General features: G+C 47.0%; 1 protein-coding gene across 6 annotated transcripts in view; it reads right to left on the bottom strand.

Annotated features, from left to right (window-relative positions):
- NUMB (NUMB endocytic adaptor protein) overlaps positions 1 to 15,175 on the bottom strand; it is a 165,148-nt gene that overhangs the window by 90,924 nt on the left and 59,049 nt on the right. The window lies entirely within an intron of this gene.

The following is a 15,175-nucleotide window of genomic DNA, read 5'->3' on the forward strand; positions in this document are numbered from 1 at the left end:
AAGACAGTTGTAACTTCATCATTTGGGCTTCAAGAGACATAGCTGGTTTGATCTCTTCCAGAATCGATTTGTTAGTTCTTCTGGTGGTCCATGGCACACCTAAAATCCTTCTCCAGCACCAATGCTCAAATGAGTCAATCTTCTTTCTGTCCTGTTTCCATAGCGTTCAGCTTTCACATCCATAATTGACCACTGATTTACATCATAAAAATATCAACAATATATTCAATTATAGTTAGCCTGCAATATCATTTTTTAAAACCCCTGTATTTCTTAATCATAAAAGGCTTGCAAAAAATATATATTTTAAGCAATTTACAAAACCGGTCAATATCATTACATAATCTCAAAGTTTCTGGTAGAGTATTCCACATTTTCGTTGCAGTCACTGAAAAAGCTAACTGTCCTGTTTGCCACATATCGTACAGTATCAATCATCAAACTTAAAGCAGTTTCTGATCTCTGTTTCCTATTAGATAAATAGCAAGTGTTTGTTGTAAATATGATGATGCTGGACCATAAAAAAACTCGATAAACCACTAGCATTGCTTTATACTGGACCCTCCATTCTATTGGTAGCCAATAGAGCTACTTCAAAATTGGAGTCATCGAAACATATTCACTCCCACCAAAACTCTTGCCAGTGCATTTTGTATTATTTCTAATGCTTATAATCTACATTTTGTAATACTTAAATACAAAGTTGAGCACTCCCAAAATTGAGCAAGCTTTTTCACTGTGTCTGAGGAAGGGCTATTTGTATTGTCGACACCCTCAATCATTTTGAATGTTAGCACCTATGCACCAATAAATTCTTACCAAATATAGATCTCACAATAGAAATATGAAAACAAAAACTGAACTGTTAACCCCAAAAAGTCAAAACTAGCCTGTACCTTAAAACTGAAGAAATAAAAACAAATTAATCTGTAATGTTAGGATAAAAACTTGTATTGAAAAATGTTTCATTATAACTATGACAAATTTAACCTGTAAACTGTATATTATGTATATTGCTTTTAGATCCATAATATGTGTTGAGTTAGGATAAAAACTTGTACTGTAACCATGAGCGTCAGAACAGGGAGAGAGGGGGGAACAGGGGCCATGGCCTCCCCCAAAATTGGCAGTCGGAAGACTCAATTATGGCTTTCCTGACTCCCCCAACTATCGCCTCCCAGGCCACTGTGGTTTTGAATCTTCAGGCAGTCAGCAGCCTGCCCCAGAGGTTGTCACTCTGCAGCAACTTCCTCTTCCCGTGTCTATGGGATGCTGCGGAGTGACGACTTCCGGGTCAGGCCAACGATGGCAGGCTCACTTCGACGTAGGCTGCCTGAGAATTTAGAATTGCAGTGGCTGTGGAGGTGGTAGGTGGGGGCAGTTGGGAGAGGTCGTGCTACAGGATCCCACTGGAGGGGAAAATGCCGAGGTTGGAGTTTGGAACGGAGGGAAGTACAGATGCTGCACAGGCTGGGAGGGGGTTGGGAAGGCAGGGAAGCACATTTGCTGCAAAGGCTGGGAGGGAATTTGCAAAGGCAAGGACAGATGCTGCACGGACTGGAAGAGGTTTGGGAAGGCATGGAAAGACAGATGCTGCACAGGCTGGGAGGGTTGGGAAGGCAGGGATGAAAAGGCTCACGGGCTGGGGGTTTGGAAGGGAGGAAATGACAGATGCTGCACAGTCTCGGGGGGTTGGAAAGGCAGGAAAGGACAGATGAGGCAAGGGGTGGGAGGGGGTTGAGAAGGCATGGAAGTACATATGAGGCATGGGGTGGGAGAGGGTTAGGAACGACATATGCTGCACAGGCTGGGGAGTTAGAAAAGGAGGGAAAGAGATGCTGGTGGGAGAGGGAAGAGAAAAAGAATTGTTAAATATAGGTGCATGGAGTGGGAGGGAAAGAGATGGTATACATGGTGAAAGGAAGAAAGAGGGAGAATTGTTGCACATGGAGAGGGTGGAGGGAGAAATGTTAAACTAGGAGGGAGGACAGATGACTGAAAGAAGGGAGAAATGTCAGATTCTGGAGAAAAATGATGGAAGGTGGGGAGAGAGAGATGTTGGACCACTGGAAGAGGAAGAAGAAAGTGATGGCAGACCAAGGAATGGAAGAGATGATGCACAGCAATAGGTGTGGCAGGGAAGACAGATAGAAGAAATGATTCTTAAGGATAGATGGGAGAAGAAAGAGGGAGGAGATGGTACACATGGATAGATGGGAAGGGAAGATATGGAAAGTAGATAGAATTTGAGAAGAAAGCAAAAAAAAGGAAGAATGTTAAATGTTAAAAGTTAATGCCAAAGTGAAGAAGGAGAGAAAAATAGCAAATGAATTAGAAGGCCCTGGATGCAAAGTTAAGAGCACAGATAGAAGGAAGTGTAACCAGAGACTAGGAAAACATGATCAGAAAAATAAAATCACCAGGCCACAAAGGTAGGGAATATGAATTTATTTTCAGTTTAGTGACTGAAATGTGTCAGTTTTGAGAATTTATATCCGCACTGTTCAGGAAGAATTTAATTTCTTTCTATTTCTCTGCTAATGTACTGCATATAGAGTCTGGCATCTTAGGGTTTCTTTTGTGTATAGTAGTACTTTTAGTTTGTGGTCCTGTATTTTGCATTGGGATTATCTGTGTTCTGCATGTGTGACCAAGGTCAGGTGTTCTGGTAGGAATGAATGTTGAGAAGCATACAGTATGTTTTGTGTAGTTTAATTTTGTGGTTGACTATTATGTGTTGTTAATAAAATTATATTGTGTATATATATTTGAAAAATGACTGGAAAAATGGTATTATAATTAGTACTATTATTATGGGGCAGAGCTTGCATGAGAACTTTTGCCCCTCCCCCTCAAATTTAAAAGTGTCCCGCTGCCTATGATTGTAACTATGGCACATTGTAACCTGTTAACTGTATATTATGTATGTTAGCCTGTAACCCGTTCTGAGCTCTTTGGGGAGGACAAGATAGAAAACCAACTAAATAAATAAATACATTGGTTGTTCAGAACACAACACAAAGACATCTGTGATGCACATTTCACAAAACTAAAATATTCCAGTTCACAAACTCGGAAGAAAAACACTCTTTTCCTACCTCTTATGTGAGCAATTTAGTTTTGCAATCATGTTGGATCCAGTGAGTTTCTATCTTCTGCTTTCCTTTTTGTTTTCTACTACTAATATTATTATTATTTCTAGAGTGCTACCAGATGTACACAGTGCTGTACAGAGTCATGACAAATACAGTCCCTGCTGAAAAGAGCTTACAATCTAAACAGACAAGACAAACAGGATGCCAGGGAGGGGGATACAGTTATGGAAAATTGTTAATCTGCTGACTAAGATGGTGAGTAGTGGAGAGTACTGTTATGGATTGAAGGCTATATCAAAAAGGTGGGTTTTCAGTCTGCTTTTAAACAAGGTAAAGGAAAGAGGGTGATGAACAAACTCAGGTAGTTTATTCCATAGTTAACCATGGGGACATGGAAAAAGCAGGGACAGGGACAAACTTTGTCCCCATGTCATTCTCTAAAAGCTTGAGCCTAGTATCAATATATAAAAAAACTTAACATATCTTAGACGATTGGCAGCTGAATTCAATGATTTAAAAAAATTGCAGAAGCTGCTTTTGGATTTAAAGAAACTACTGTTAAATGACATCATTTGTGTATTGTCTGCCTTTGATGTGGCAACTAGAGTCTAGTCTGCTGATCAGACTCCTACAATCTACAACATCCTTCTAGCATATGCCCAGCTGCTAAAGCATCTTACTGTTACTACAACAAATACATCCATTGTTGCTGGCATCAAGGAGTGTTTCTAGCATTTAATAGACACTCATTTTCCTGTTCATCCACTACATAAGTGTAGGCTCTCTTCTACACCCATGTCTGAAAGACAATCCAATTATCTTCCTAGATGATGTAGAAACAAAAGCAACTCAATCTTTGGGAAGACTGTACCAAAACCAGATCAAAATGGAAGGTTCTATTTGTGATTTATATACTTTAATAAAAATATTTAAATATAAAATCATAAATGTTTGAGGTTTGTGCAAATGAGAACAGAATCTACAGGGACGGGATGGAGACAGAGCTTGCAGGGATGAGGTGAGATCCTGTGGGGATGGGGACAGAGTCTGTGGGGGCAGGGCCAAACTTTGGCCCCATGTCATTCTCTACCTGCCATCAGCTTTAAGACCAGTGCCACATGACATGATTCTATGTGGACTTCCCAAACCCTACATAACAGAAATATTGCAAGATTTATATTCTGATTCAGGGTTGTATATTCTATTAGATTAACCCAAATTGTTGAAAAAAATATTTTCTGGAAATTTGTTCTCTAGTGTTATCAGTTCCTTGGAGAGCTGGTATAGCTTACACTTCTATGTGGCAAAGCAGGATGATGTCATCTAATGGTACCATAGACTAAGTGAACTCCTACTCTAAGCATAGAAACTTTTCTGCCTATGTACCTGGAAGCCCCAATTGCAGTACCGGCCCTTTTCTGCTCCATTTTTAATTCTTCCATCCTGTCTAATTGACAAATTATCTAGCTTTCCTCTGCATCATGCAACATGCTACCCAAAAACCAAGTTCAAGGAATACCCTCTCCAAAATTAGATGATGAACACTCAACCAAATTCATATGGATAATGTATATGATGTCTTGGATCCTCTCTTTAGGTTGAAGATGACCTTCACTGTACCAAGATATCCTGGAGGGCACAAAAATCCTTGAGCCACAACCTTCAATGTTTCCTATTCCTTGCCTGTTCTGCCTCATCTGGGAAAGAATCACTGGCTCCAACCACATTGACAAATTGTCACTTAATGAGACATTTGGTGGAATGGATTAAGAAGATGCAATATTACATGCCAATACCACTGGAAATGCAAATAATTGCTCTAATAGATCTAATATGAGGGTTCTTCAAAATGAGTCATACTTTCTTATTTTTGCGGGAAGTGGTTGGGGCAGGAAAAGTGGTAAGAGGGCGTGTTGTAGAATATGTCATGTGACTAGTCAGTCAGGCAAAACAGGGTGATTATGTTGAAAAGTGATGTAATTTGCTTTTGAGATACAGTATTTGATAGTGTTTAAAAAATAAAGCGCAGAAATGTTTTGAAGATCCCTTGTATATTATTTACATACCCAAAAGCCACATACAATATTAGTCTCTGCCAAGCAGAAAATTTTGAAATCCATGCACCAGGGTTGGTACTGGCTTTGTAAATTAATATAGATCTTGCCATGAACTTTTATATTGCTTCCTCTCCAGATAAATAGGGACCTAAACCCAAATAATACTAAAAGACAGTTGACCAATTGGTATAAAAAGCACAGTTACTTACCGTAACAGGTGTTATCCAGGGACAGCAGGCATATATTCTCACATGTGGGTGACGTCATCTACGGAGCCCCAGCGCGGACAGCTTTTCAAGCAAACTTGATTGAAGTTTCAAGTTTGCTACACTGCACCACGCATGTGCATGCCTTCTTGCCCACTAGAGGGCGCATCCCCACCTCGTGGTCCTCAATTCCATAACCAGCAAAGAAGCCATCCTCGGGGAGGAGGGCGGGTTGTGAGAATATATGCCTGCTGTCCCTGGATAACACCTGTTACGGTAAGTAACTGTGCTTTATCCCAGGACAAGCAGGCATGATATTCTCACATGTGGGTGACCTCCAAGCCAACCAAAAAAGGGCAGGTGGGAGGATGGCAATTTAGGAAAACAGGTTACGTAACACCAACTGGCCAAACCGGCCGTCGCTTCTGGACAAAGTGTCCAGACAGTAGTGGGAGGTGAATGTATGAACCGAAGACCAAGTGGCAGCTTTACATATATCCTCCACAGGAGTAGACCGGAGGAAAGCAACAGAAGCTGCCATAGCCCTGACCTTATGCCCCGTGACTCAACCATGGAGCGTGAGACCAGCCTGAGCATAGCAAAAAGAAATACAAGCAGCCAACCAGTTGGACAAGGTGCGCTTGGAAACAGGATGTCCCAACCGATTAGGATCAAAGGACAAAAACAATTGAGGAACCTTCCGATGAGACTTGGTACGTTGGAGATAAAAAGCCAACGCCCTCTTACAGTCAAGCGTGTGAAGCGCCGCCTCTCCAGGATGAGAGTGGGGCTTTGGGAAGAACAATAGACTGATTGAGGTGGAAATCAGACACAACCTTAGGTAGAAATTTAGGATGGGTGCGAAGAACCACCTTGTCATGATGGAACACAGTAAAGGGCGGGTCCGCAACCAAAGCCTGAAGCTCACTAATCCGACGAGCCGACGTGAGCGCAAGTAAAAAGACCACCTTCCAAGTGAGAAACTTAAGAAGACATTTATCAATCGGCTCAAAAGGAGGTTTCATCAGCTGAGCCAAGACCACATTAAGATCCCAAACCACAGGAGGAGGTTTCAGAGGAGGATTAACATTAACTAAACCCCTCATGAAACGAACCACCAGAGGATGAAGAGAGAGAGAACGTCCCTCTAGATGCCGATGGAAAGCAGCAATAGCACTGAGATGTACCCGGATGGAAGTCGTCTTCAGCCCAGACTTGGACAAATGCAACAAATATTCCAGAACCGAGGACACTGGAACGAAACTCGGATCCAGATGGTGCGAGGCACACCAGGATGAAAATCTGGTCCACTTCTGGGAATAACAAAGCCGAGTCAAGACCTTGCGCGAGGCTTCCAACACCTCCCTGACCGCCGAAGTCAGGGGGAAAGGAACCAAGCCGTCAGATGTAATGACTGAAGATTGGGATGCAACAGCGAACCCCGACTCTGAGACAGCAGAGAGGGAAACACAGGCAGAAGTAGAGGCTCCCTGGTACTGAGTTGAAGAAGCAGGGAGAACCAGTGCTGACGAGGCCAACGAGGCGCAATGAGAATCATAGTGGCTCTGGATGACTTGAGGTGAACCAACGTCCTCAAGATCAGAGGAAAAGGAGGAAACGCATAAAGGAATCTCCCTTTCCAGTCGAGAAGGAAGGCGTCTGCCTCGAGACGGTCCTGGGAGTAAATCCGTGAACAATAGAGGGGCAGTTTGCGAGTCTCCGGGGAGGCAAACAGATCCACCTGAGGAGTTCCCCAGCGGTGGAAGACCTCACGCAGGACTCGGGAGTTCAGCGACCACTCGTGCGGCTGGAGAAGACGACTGAGTTTGTCGGCCAGGCAATTCTTCTCTCCCTGAATGTAAACCGCCCGAAGGAAGATGTTCTGGGATGTCGCCCATTCCCAAAGGCGCAAAGCTTCCCTGCACAGGGACCAAGAGCCCATCCCCCCTTGCTTGTTGACATAATACATTGCCACTTGGTTGTCTGTCCGTACCAGGACCACCTGATTGCGCAGCAGATGACCGAACGCTCGAGCTGCCAGAAAAATGGCACGAAGCTCCAACACATTGATGTGACAAAGACGGTTCTCCGCCGACCATAGCGCTTGAGTCCGCAGACCATCGAGGTGAGCTCCCCACGCGTACTCCGAAGAGTCCGTGGTCAGGACCTTGCAATGCGGAGGGACGAGAAAGAGCAAACCCCCGGAAAGATTGGAAGAGTTGGTCCACCAACGGAGCGATCGTCTCAAGGAAGGAGTCACCGTTACAGGAAGGGAGAGCGGGTCTCGATCTTGACGCCACTGGGAGGCCAAGGTCCATTGAGGGAGTCTCAGATGCAATCGGGCAAACGGCGTGACATGAACTGTCGAAGCCATGTGGCCGAGCAGAATCATCAGCCTGTGTGCAGAAACAGAGCGCTGCCGCAAAATCTGATGGGCCAGGCAAAGCAGAGCCTCCAGTCTCGACGAGGGAAGGAACGCACGAAGGCGAACCGTGTCCAGCACGGCCCCGATAAACTGAAGGGATTGAGCCGGGCACAGCTGCGATTTGGGAAAATTCACCTCGAACCCCAGACGCTGAAGAAAAATGATAGTCTGTCGGGTCGCTGAGATAACCCCCTCCCGGGACGAAGCCTTGATCAGCCAATCGTCCAGGTAGGGGAAGACCTGCAGCCCCTGGGATCTCAGGGCAGCCGCGACCACCACCATACATTCGTGAAAACCCGAGGAGACGAGGCCAGCCCGAAGGGAAGGACGCGATACTGGAGGTGCAACTCCCCCACCTGGAACCGTAAGAACTTGCGGAAGGTAGGATGCACCGGAACATGAGTATATGCTTCCTTCAGGTCCAGGGAGCACATCCAGTCCCCCGAGTCTAACAGAGGGTACAGGACTGGGAGGGACAACATACGGAACTTCTCCCAGACAAGAAACTTGTTGAGCCCTCGGAGGTCCAGAATTGGGCGTAAGTCCCCTGTTTACTTCGGGACCAAGAAGTACCGGGAGTAAAACCCCCGTCCCCTTTGGTTCGGGGGAACAGGCTCCACCGCCTGAAGGCTCAACAAGGACTTGGCTTCCAACAGAAGAAGAGGAAGCTGGTCTCGACAGCCAAGAGAAGCCCCCGGCGGATGTTCCGGCGGATTTGCTAAGAAGTTTAGCGAGTAACCTTCGGAGATGACCCGGAGCACCCAAGTGTCCGACGTGATCTCGGCCCAGGCTGGAAGAAATGCCTGCAATCGGCCCCCGATAGGAAGGGGGTCCTTCGACAGTGCGGAGGGGGCCCGCCCCCAACCGCGCATCACGTCAAAAATACGGAGCGGGCTTAGACGCTCCTTGCGCCTGAGGCTTTGGTTGGGACGCTCTGCCCTGCTGCGGGGGACGCCGGGGCGGAGGCCTCGAGAAGGCCGGCGTCGACTTCTGTGGGTACCGCCGCGGAGGAGATCTAAACGGCTTCTGCGGCGGAGCCCGGGGTTTAGGACGGACCAATGAGGCAATAGAGCGCTCATGTTTGGACAAGCGTTTGGTCGCCGCCTCCAAGGACTCATCGAACAACTCGGAGCCAACACAGGGGAGATTGGCCAGACGTTCTTGCAAGTTCGGGTCCATGTCCAAAGTACGAAGCCATGCGAGACGGCGCATCGCCACCGCAAAAGCGGATACGCGAGAGGCCAACTCAAAGGCATCGTAAACTGCGTGAAAAAGGTAGAGACGCTGCTGAGATAAATTGGCCATAAAGGCTCCAAAATCCTCCTTATGGGAATCCGGCATGACCCCATAATACCTGGGCAACGCCTTCACCATCTGCCTTAAATAGGATGAGAAGGTGAATGTGTAATTAAGGACCCTGGCAGCCATCATGGAGTTGGAATAGAGGCGACGACCAAACTTGTCCAGGGTCCGCCCCTCCCACCCGGGGGGAACCGCAGCAGAGACCCGAGAAGGCCGGGACTTCTTCAACGCCGACTCCACCAGCAACGACTGGTGAGACAACTGCGCCCTATCGAAGCCCTTACAAGGGACTGTGCGGTACTTAGACTCCATCTTAGATGGAACTGCTATGACTGTAAGAGGGGAGTCCAAGTTCCTCAGGAAGGTCTGGTGTAGAACCTTGTTAAGAGGCAGCCGGGGAGTCTCTCTGGGAGGAGAGGGCAAATCCTGCTCCTCCAGAAATTCCTTCGTGTATTGCGACCCTGACGCCAGATCAAGGTCCAAAGCCCTCCCCATATCCAGCACAAATCGTGAAAAGGAGGGCTTCGAAGGCGGCGAGGGAGAACGAGAAGCCTTCGTCGCCAAGAAAGAAGGGGAAGCCTCACGAGAATAACGAGGTTCCTTCCCCGTGCCCGAACCCGAACCCCAAGAGGCCGCACCAAGCGACCTCGACGGGGTCGGGGACCGGCCATGCCCCGAGGAACCCCTTCGGGAGGTCCCCGGGTTATGGGGAACCGAGGCACGCTCCCTCCATCTTGGCGAAGAGTCCCTCGAGTACCCAACCTCGGAGGAACGGAGAAGCCTCAGATTATCGAGGCGAAGCTCGGAGACCCGAAGGGTCTCGGCCCCGGTTGGCGAGGAGCAACCGCGTCGTCGAGGAGAGACCCGTTGACGTTTGGGCTTCCTCGACCGACGCTTCGCCCGAGGCCGACCCGAGGGCGAGGAGCCCCAGGAGGATCTCGACGAGGAGGAAGAGGAGAAGATCCTCCGAACCCTCCGCACCTTGTCCCGAGGCCGCACGCTCCGCTCAGGCTGGTCAGCCGAGGTCGAGGGCAAGGCCGGGGCCGAGGCCGAAGCCGTCCCGGGGGCCGAAGTCAAGGGCACCAAGACCGAGGCCGCCGACGCCGGGGCTGCCGATGGCGGCTGGGGGTGCGTGAGGGCACCGGACAGCTCCGAGGTAATGAGCGCACGGAGTAAGTCCTGAAAGGCCGGCACCGCCATCATGGCAGGTAGATCCGGGGCTGGCGGGTGCTCCCTCGAGGGCGACCTCGGTCTCTAGTATTCCCGCGGGGCACCTGACTTCGACGCTCGGGGCGGGGCCGAGGACGACCCACCCGCCCCCGTCGATGATCCTGAGGATGGCTTCTTCGAGGCTGAAAGAGAAGAAGGAAGTGAGGACTTACCCTTCGTCGACTTCGGGGTTGAGGAGACCGGCTTCGACGAAGCAGGCTGTCGGGGCGAGGTCGAGGGAGATGAGGCCGAGGTCGAGGGAGATGAGGCCGAGGTCAAGGCCGGGGCCGAAGCCGAGGCCGACGTCGAGGCCTTCCCCACCCCGGCGTCCACCGCAAAGAGCTCCGCCATACGAGCGCGACGGCGGCGGAGGCCCTGGTTTGAAAAGTAGAGCACCGAGTACAGGAGTCGGTCGGGTGCTCAGGGCCCAGACAAAGTAAGCACCACCGGTGAGGATCGGTGATCGAAAGGAGACGATTGCACCGGGTGCACTTTTTAAAACCCGTCAAGGGACGGGACAGGGACACGAAACCCGGCTGGGAACGAACGAGGTCCCGCGGCCGCGGCTCCCGGAAGCCCCCGGAGCCGAACGGAAGAAAAATAAAAGATTTTTTTTTTTTTTTGACGAAAACCGATACACAATCAAAGAAAAAAACAAAGTAAGCACAGCGACCGAGAGGGAAACACTCAGCCGCGGTGTCAGAAGGCTAAACAAGAAGAGCACAATTTCCACAGGGCTTCTGGCTCCGCGGAAAAGACTGAACTGAGGACCACGAGGTGGGGATGCGCCCTCTAGTGGGCAAGAAGGCATGCACATGCGTGGTGCAGTGTAGCAAACTTGAAACTTCAATCAAGTTTGCTTGAAAAGCTGTCCGCGCTGGGGCTCCGTAGATGACGTCACCCACATGTGAGAATATCATGCCTGCTTATCCTGGGATAAAAGGTATTTGATAAGTGGGAGATTTACTCACAGAAGCAAAGCAATGTAAATCATTTGAAGATCTTTGAAGAGAATGAATTTTGGAAGCTTGTAAATGGACCATATATATTGTATATGTAGGTGATAAACTGTATTTGGTCATTCAATTCTTCTATATTAAAATGAGAATGCTTAAGACCTCATCTCCAAGACACTCTTGCTCTCTAAGCAACTCAGAGCTACCAAAAAGTGTTCTTAGCTTAAATCCAAAATGGGATTCTAATCAAGTTGCTGACTTTTGGAACACAGAGCTGTCCCAAATGGGCCATAATATGGGAAATGTTCTTTGTATATGAATGAAGGGCATAAAAAAATGACATCAAGCTTTCCTTTCCAAATTTTCCCTCTTGGATAGTTGCCTGAAATGCTCATCTGCTCACATAGAACATTGACTGTTTTGCGAGTAATTTGAGACTTTTGGTAAAAAAATAACTCTCTCCGTGGTATACTCCATTAATGTACTCTAGTTTCAGCAGGCATATGAATATTTGGAGACTTAACTACTTTGGGTCTTAGAAAGAGAGGCAACACATTACTAAAGAAGGCATTTCTTTTGGCCAAGAAGTGTATCTTCATACCTGGGAAATTCCAAATTTGCCCACAGTAATGCAGTGGAAAAATTAGATTTATCATTTTTTTAAAAAAATTGAAAGACTGGATGTTAAGCAGAGTTCACTGAAAGCTTGGCAGACTTTTCAATAAAACTTGGTCACCATGTCTGGGAAAATTTACCCCCACATAGCATGTGGTTTACTGTTAAATGTACAATATTGAGCACTTGGGTAGAGAGTGGTGTGGGGCAACTAGAATAAAGGGAGATGAGTTTCTTTTACTAATTTCATAAGCACATGGTTGCAAGTTTATAGGAAGCTTTCTGGCAAGGGATGGATAAGGGAAAATTGGAGGATGGGACAAATTTTCCTTAATAAAATATATCACATGGTGAATATGGATGTGCATATTTATGGTGAAATTTTCTTGAATTTATTTGAGCAAATCAGCAACAAAATACAATGATAAGCAGCTGTTTGGATATGTGGTTTAATAAAATACAAAAAAAAGCAGCAAATAAGCTGCATATAGACTATTAACCCCCTTCCCCCCCAATTTTTAGATATAGACTACTAATCCCCCCAATTTTTAGAGTTCCTTATATAAGGCTCCCTAAGAAGGAAAACTAAGAATTCTGCACAGGTTTCTTACTTTGAATGAAATAAATTAACTGTGAAGGATCAAAACACACATTTAACTGAGCTATATTTAAACAAACATTCACAAAGATATTTTAGGGGGGAAAAGAGCCCAAGCTGAATCATTCCCAGGTTGCAACAACAAAAAGAAACCTGTTCCCTCCCTTTCAATGTGTTTCTCTTGTAACATCTGTGTACTTTTTCAACTTGAAATTCAAAAAAAGACTATCATGACACCTTAGGAGCAACAGCCAATCCCTATCCAAATTGAAGCCCAAGGTCTCTAATATGTAGCTGATACAGTAATTGTGATCTAATAAAGAAGTCACATCTAATAAATTTGCACTTTGCCCAGTAATTCTGCTGTTAAACTGGCAGCTTGTTTAGGGAAATAATAAATCCTAGATATTGGTGCAACAGAGGTTTCAGGGATCTTCCAAGTCTCAATCAAACATCTTTTAAACACTTCTTGAGGAGTGACAAATGGTGAGTAAAGAAAATTTAACACCCTAAAGTCAGAATTCCTAAAATCATTTTCAAAAGCCTCCACCTTTGCTGGAAGGTATTCTAACCAATACCTTCTAGCACCAGCAACAGCAGTCCTGAGCCGTCCTGAGCCGCAAACCCCCCCCCCCCTCCTTCCCTCAAGCCCCAAAAAACTAGAAGTGGCGGAAGTCCTGAGCCACAAACCCCACCTCTCTCCTCGCTCAAAGCACCAGTGCGGCAGCATTCTGAGCCGCAAATTCTCCTTTCCTCAAGCCCCGAAGTAGACACGCGAAACCCCTCCCTCTTGACCTGAAGCACAAGCACAGCAGCAGTCCTGAGCCGCAAAGCCCTCCTCCCTCCCTCAAGCCCCAAAGTGTCAGAAGCAAGCGGTGGTCCTGAGCCGTGAACCCCCTCATTCCCTCCCTCCCTCGAAGCACAGCTGGTCAGCAGGAGGCAGCCTCAAACCAGGCTGCTCACAGTCAGCCCCAGCAGGGCTTTTAATCTGGCTTGCTTTTGAGGTTTAGTGTCGCTCATTCTCGTGGCTTTTCTCTGTTTTTTAAATTTTTTCCTTCTCTCCTAGGTGGGTGGGTAAGGGGGGTTAATCTCTTTTCTTCAGTGGTATCTTAACACTCTTCTCTCTTATCTGCCTTCCTTCTTTCTCTAATTTCACATCCTCTTCCTTGTACATTATCTTGCAGGACTCCTCCTCTCTAAAACCAGGGTCCTCCTCTCACACCCCATCTCTAGTTCTCACATAAGAACATAAGTATTGCCGCTGCTGGGTCAGACCAGTGGTCCATCATGCTCAGCAAACCGCTCATGCAGTGGCCCTCCAGTCAAAGACCAGCGCCTAACTGAGACTAGCCCTACCTGCTTACGTCCGTGTTCAGCAGGAACTTATCTAGCTTTGCCTTAAATCCCTGGAGGGTGTTTTCCCCTATGATAGACTCTGGAAGAACGTTCCAGCTCTCCACCATTCTCTGGGCGAAGAAGAACTTCCTTACGTTTGTACGGAATCTATCCCCTTTCAACTTTAGAGAGTGCCCCTCATTCTCCCTGTCCTTGTCTACTAAGTCTATCCCCTTCAGTACCTTGAAGGTTTCGATCATGTCCCCTCTAAATCTCCTCTGTTCAAGGTAGAAGAGGCCCAGTTTCTCTAATCTTTTGCTGTACGACAGCTCCTCCAACCCTTTAACCATCTTAATTGCTCTTCTCTGGGCCCTTTTGAGTAGTACCATGTCCTTCTTCAAGTACGGCTACCAGGTGAGGGCGCACCATGGCCCGGTACAGCGGCATGATAACCTTCTCCGATCTGTTCGTGATTCCCTTCTTTATCATTCCTAGCATTCTGTTCGCCCTTTTCACCGCCGCCACACAATGGCTTCATCGACTTGTCGATCAGAACTCCCAAGTCCCTTTCCTGGGTAGTCACCCCCTCTATTCTCTCAATATGCTATAATCTTGCTCTCTCCTTTCATCAGGATCAGCTTAAAAGGCGAGCCAGAGAGGCACTAGCTTGGGGCACAGAAGCTCTGCCTCACTAGACTACCTCTTCACAGCAGCAGGAGCATCTTTCTCTACTCTTACAACTTTTTATTTTTAATTGTTCTTTCTATGCTTTGAGATAAGCAGCAGTTTTGAAACTCAAGACTTGATACAGCAGAATCTCATCTTGTGCTTCAAAGCTGCTACTTGTCCCAAGGCAGAGAGAGAACAGTAGACCATCCACAGAGTAGAGGAAGATATTTCTGCAGCTATGGCAGTGTGGCAGCAGGTAGAAGGGGATATGAGATTGATGCTGAAAACAGGAAGGAGACAGCTAGAGACTAATTCCAGAAGAAGCCAGAGAGAGCAGATAATGGGAGATAGGAGAAGCAAGGAAAGGAAAGACATATGGGGAAAGGCTCAGGAAAGAGAAGAAACGGGGGTGTGAGAGAACAGAGCTTGGATGTAGGTGGAGACTCTAGGATTGACTCAGAGTGCAGAAGACAACAGATTAAAACTGGCTGGGTACAGGGAGTTTAAGTGGGGACTCAGGACTTGGATGGGATGGAGATTGAAGATTAGGGGTAAGGTGGAAGAGTGGGCACTTGGATATTAAGTGGGGACTAAAACTGAGCAAGAATTAAGGATGGCAGTAGGGACTCTGTTACTGGTTGAGAAGTATAAGTGGGACTGTGAAATTAAGTGCTGGAAAATGAAGGACGAGGAAGAGACATGGTTGAA

Source organism: Geotrypetes seraphini, chromosome 7 (genome assembly GCF_902459505.1).
Source record: "Geotrypetes seraphini chromosome 7, aGeoSer1.1, whole genome shotgun sequence".
In the NCBI taxonomy this organism is placed as follows: Eukaryota; Metazoa; Chordata; class Amphibia; order Gymnophiona; family Dermophiidae; genus Geotrypetes; species Geotrypetes seraphini.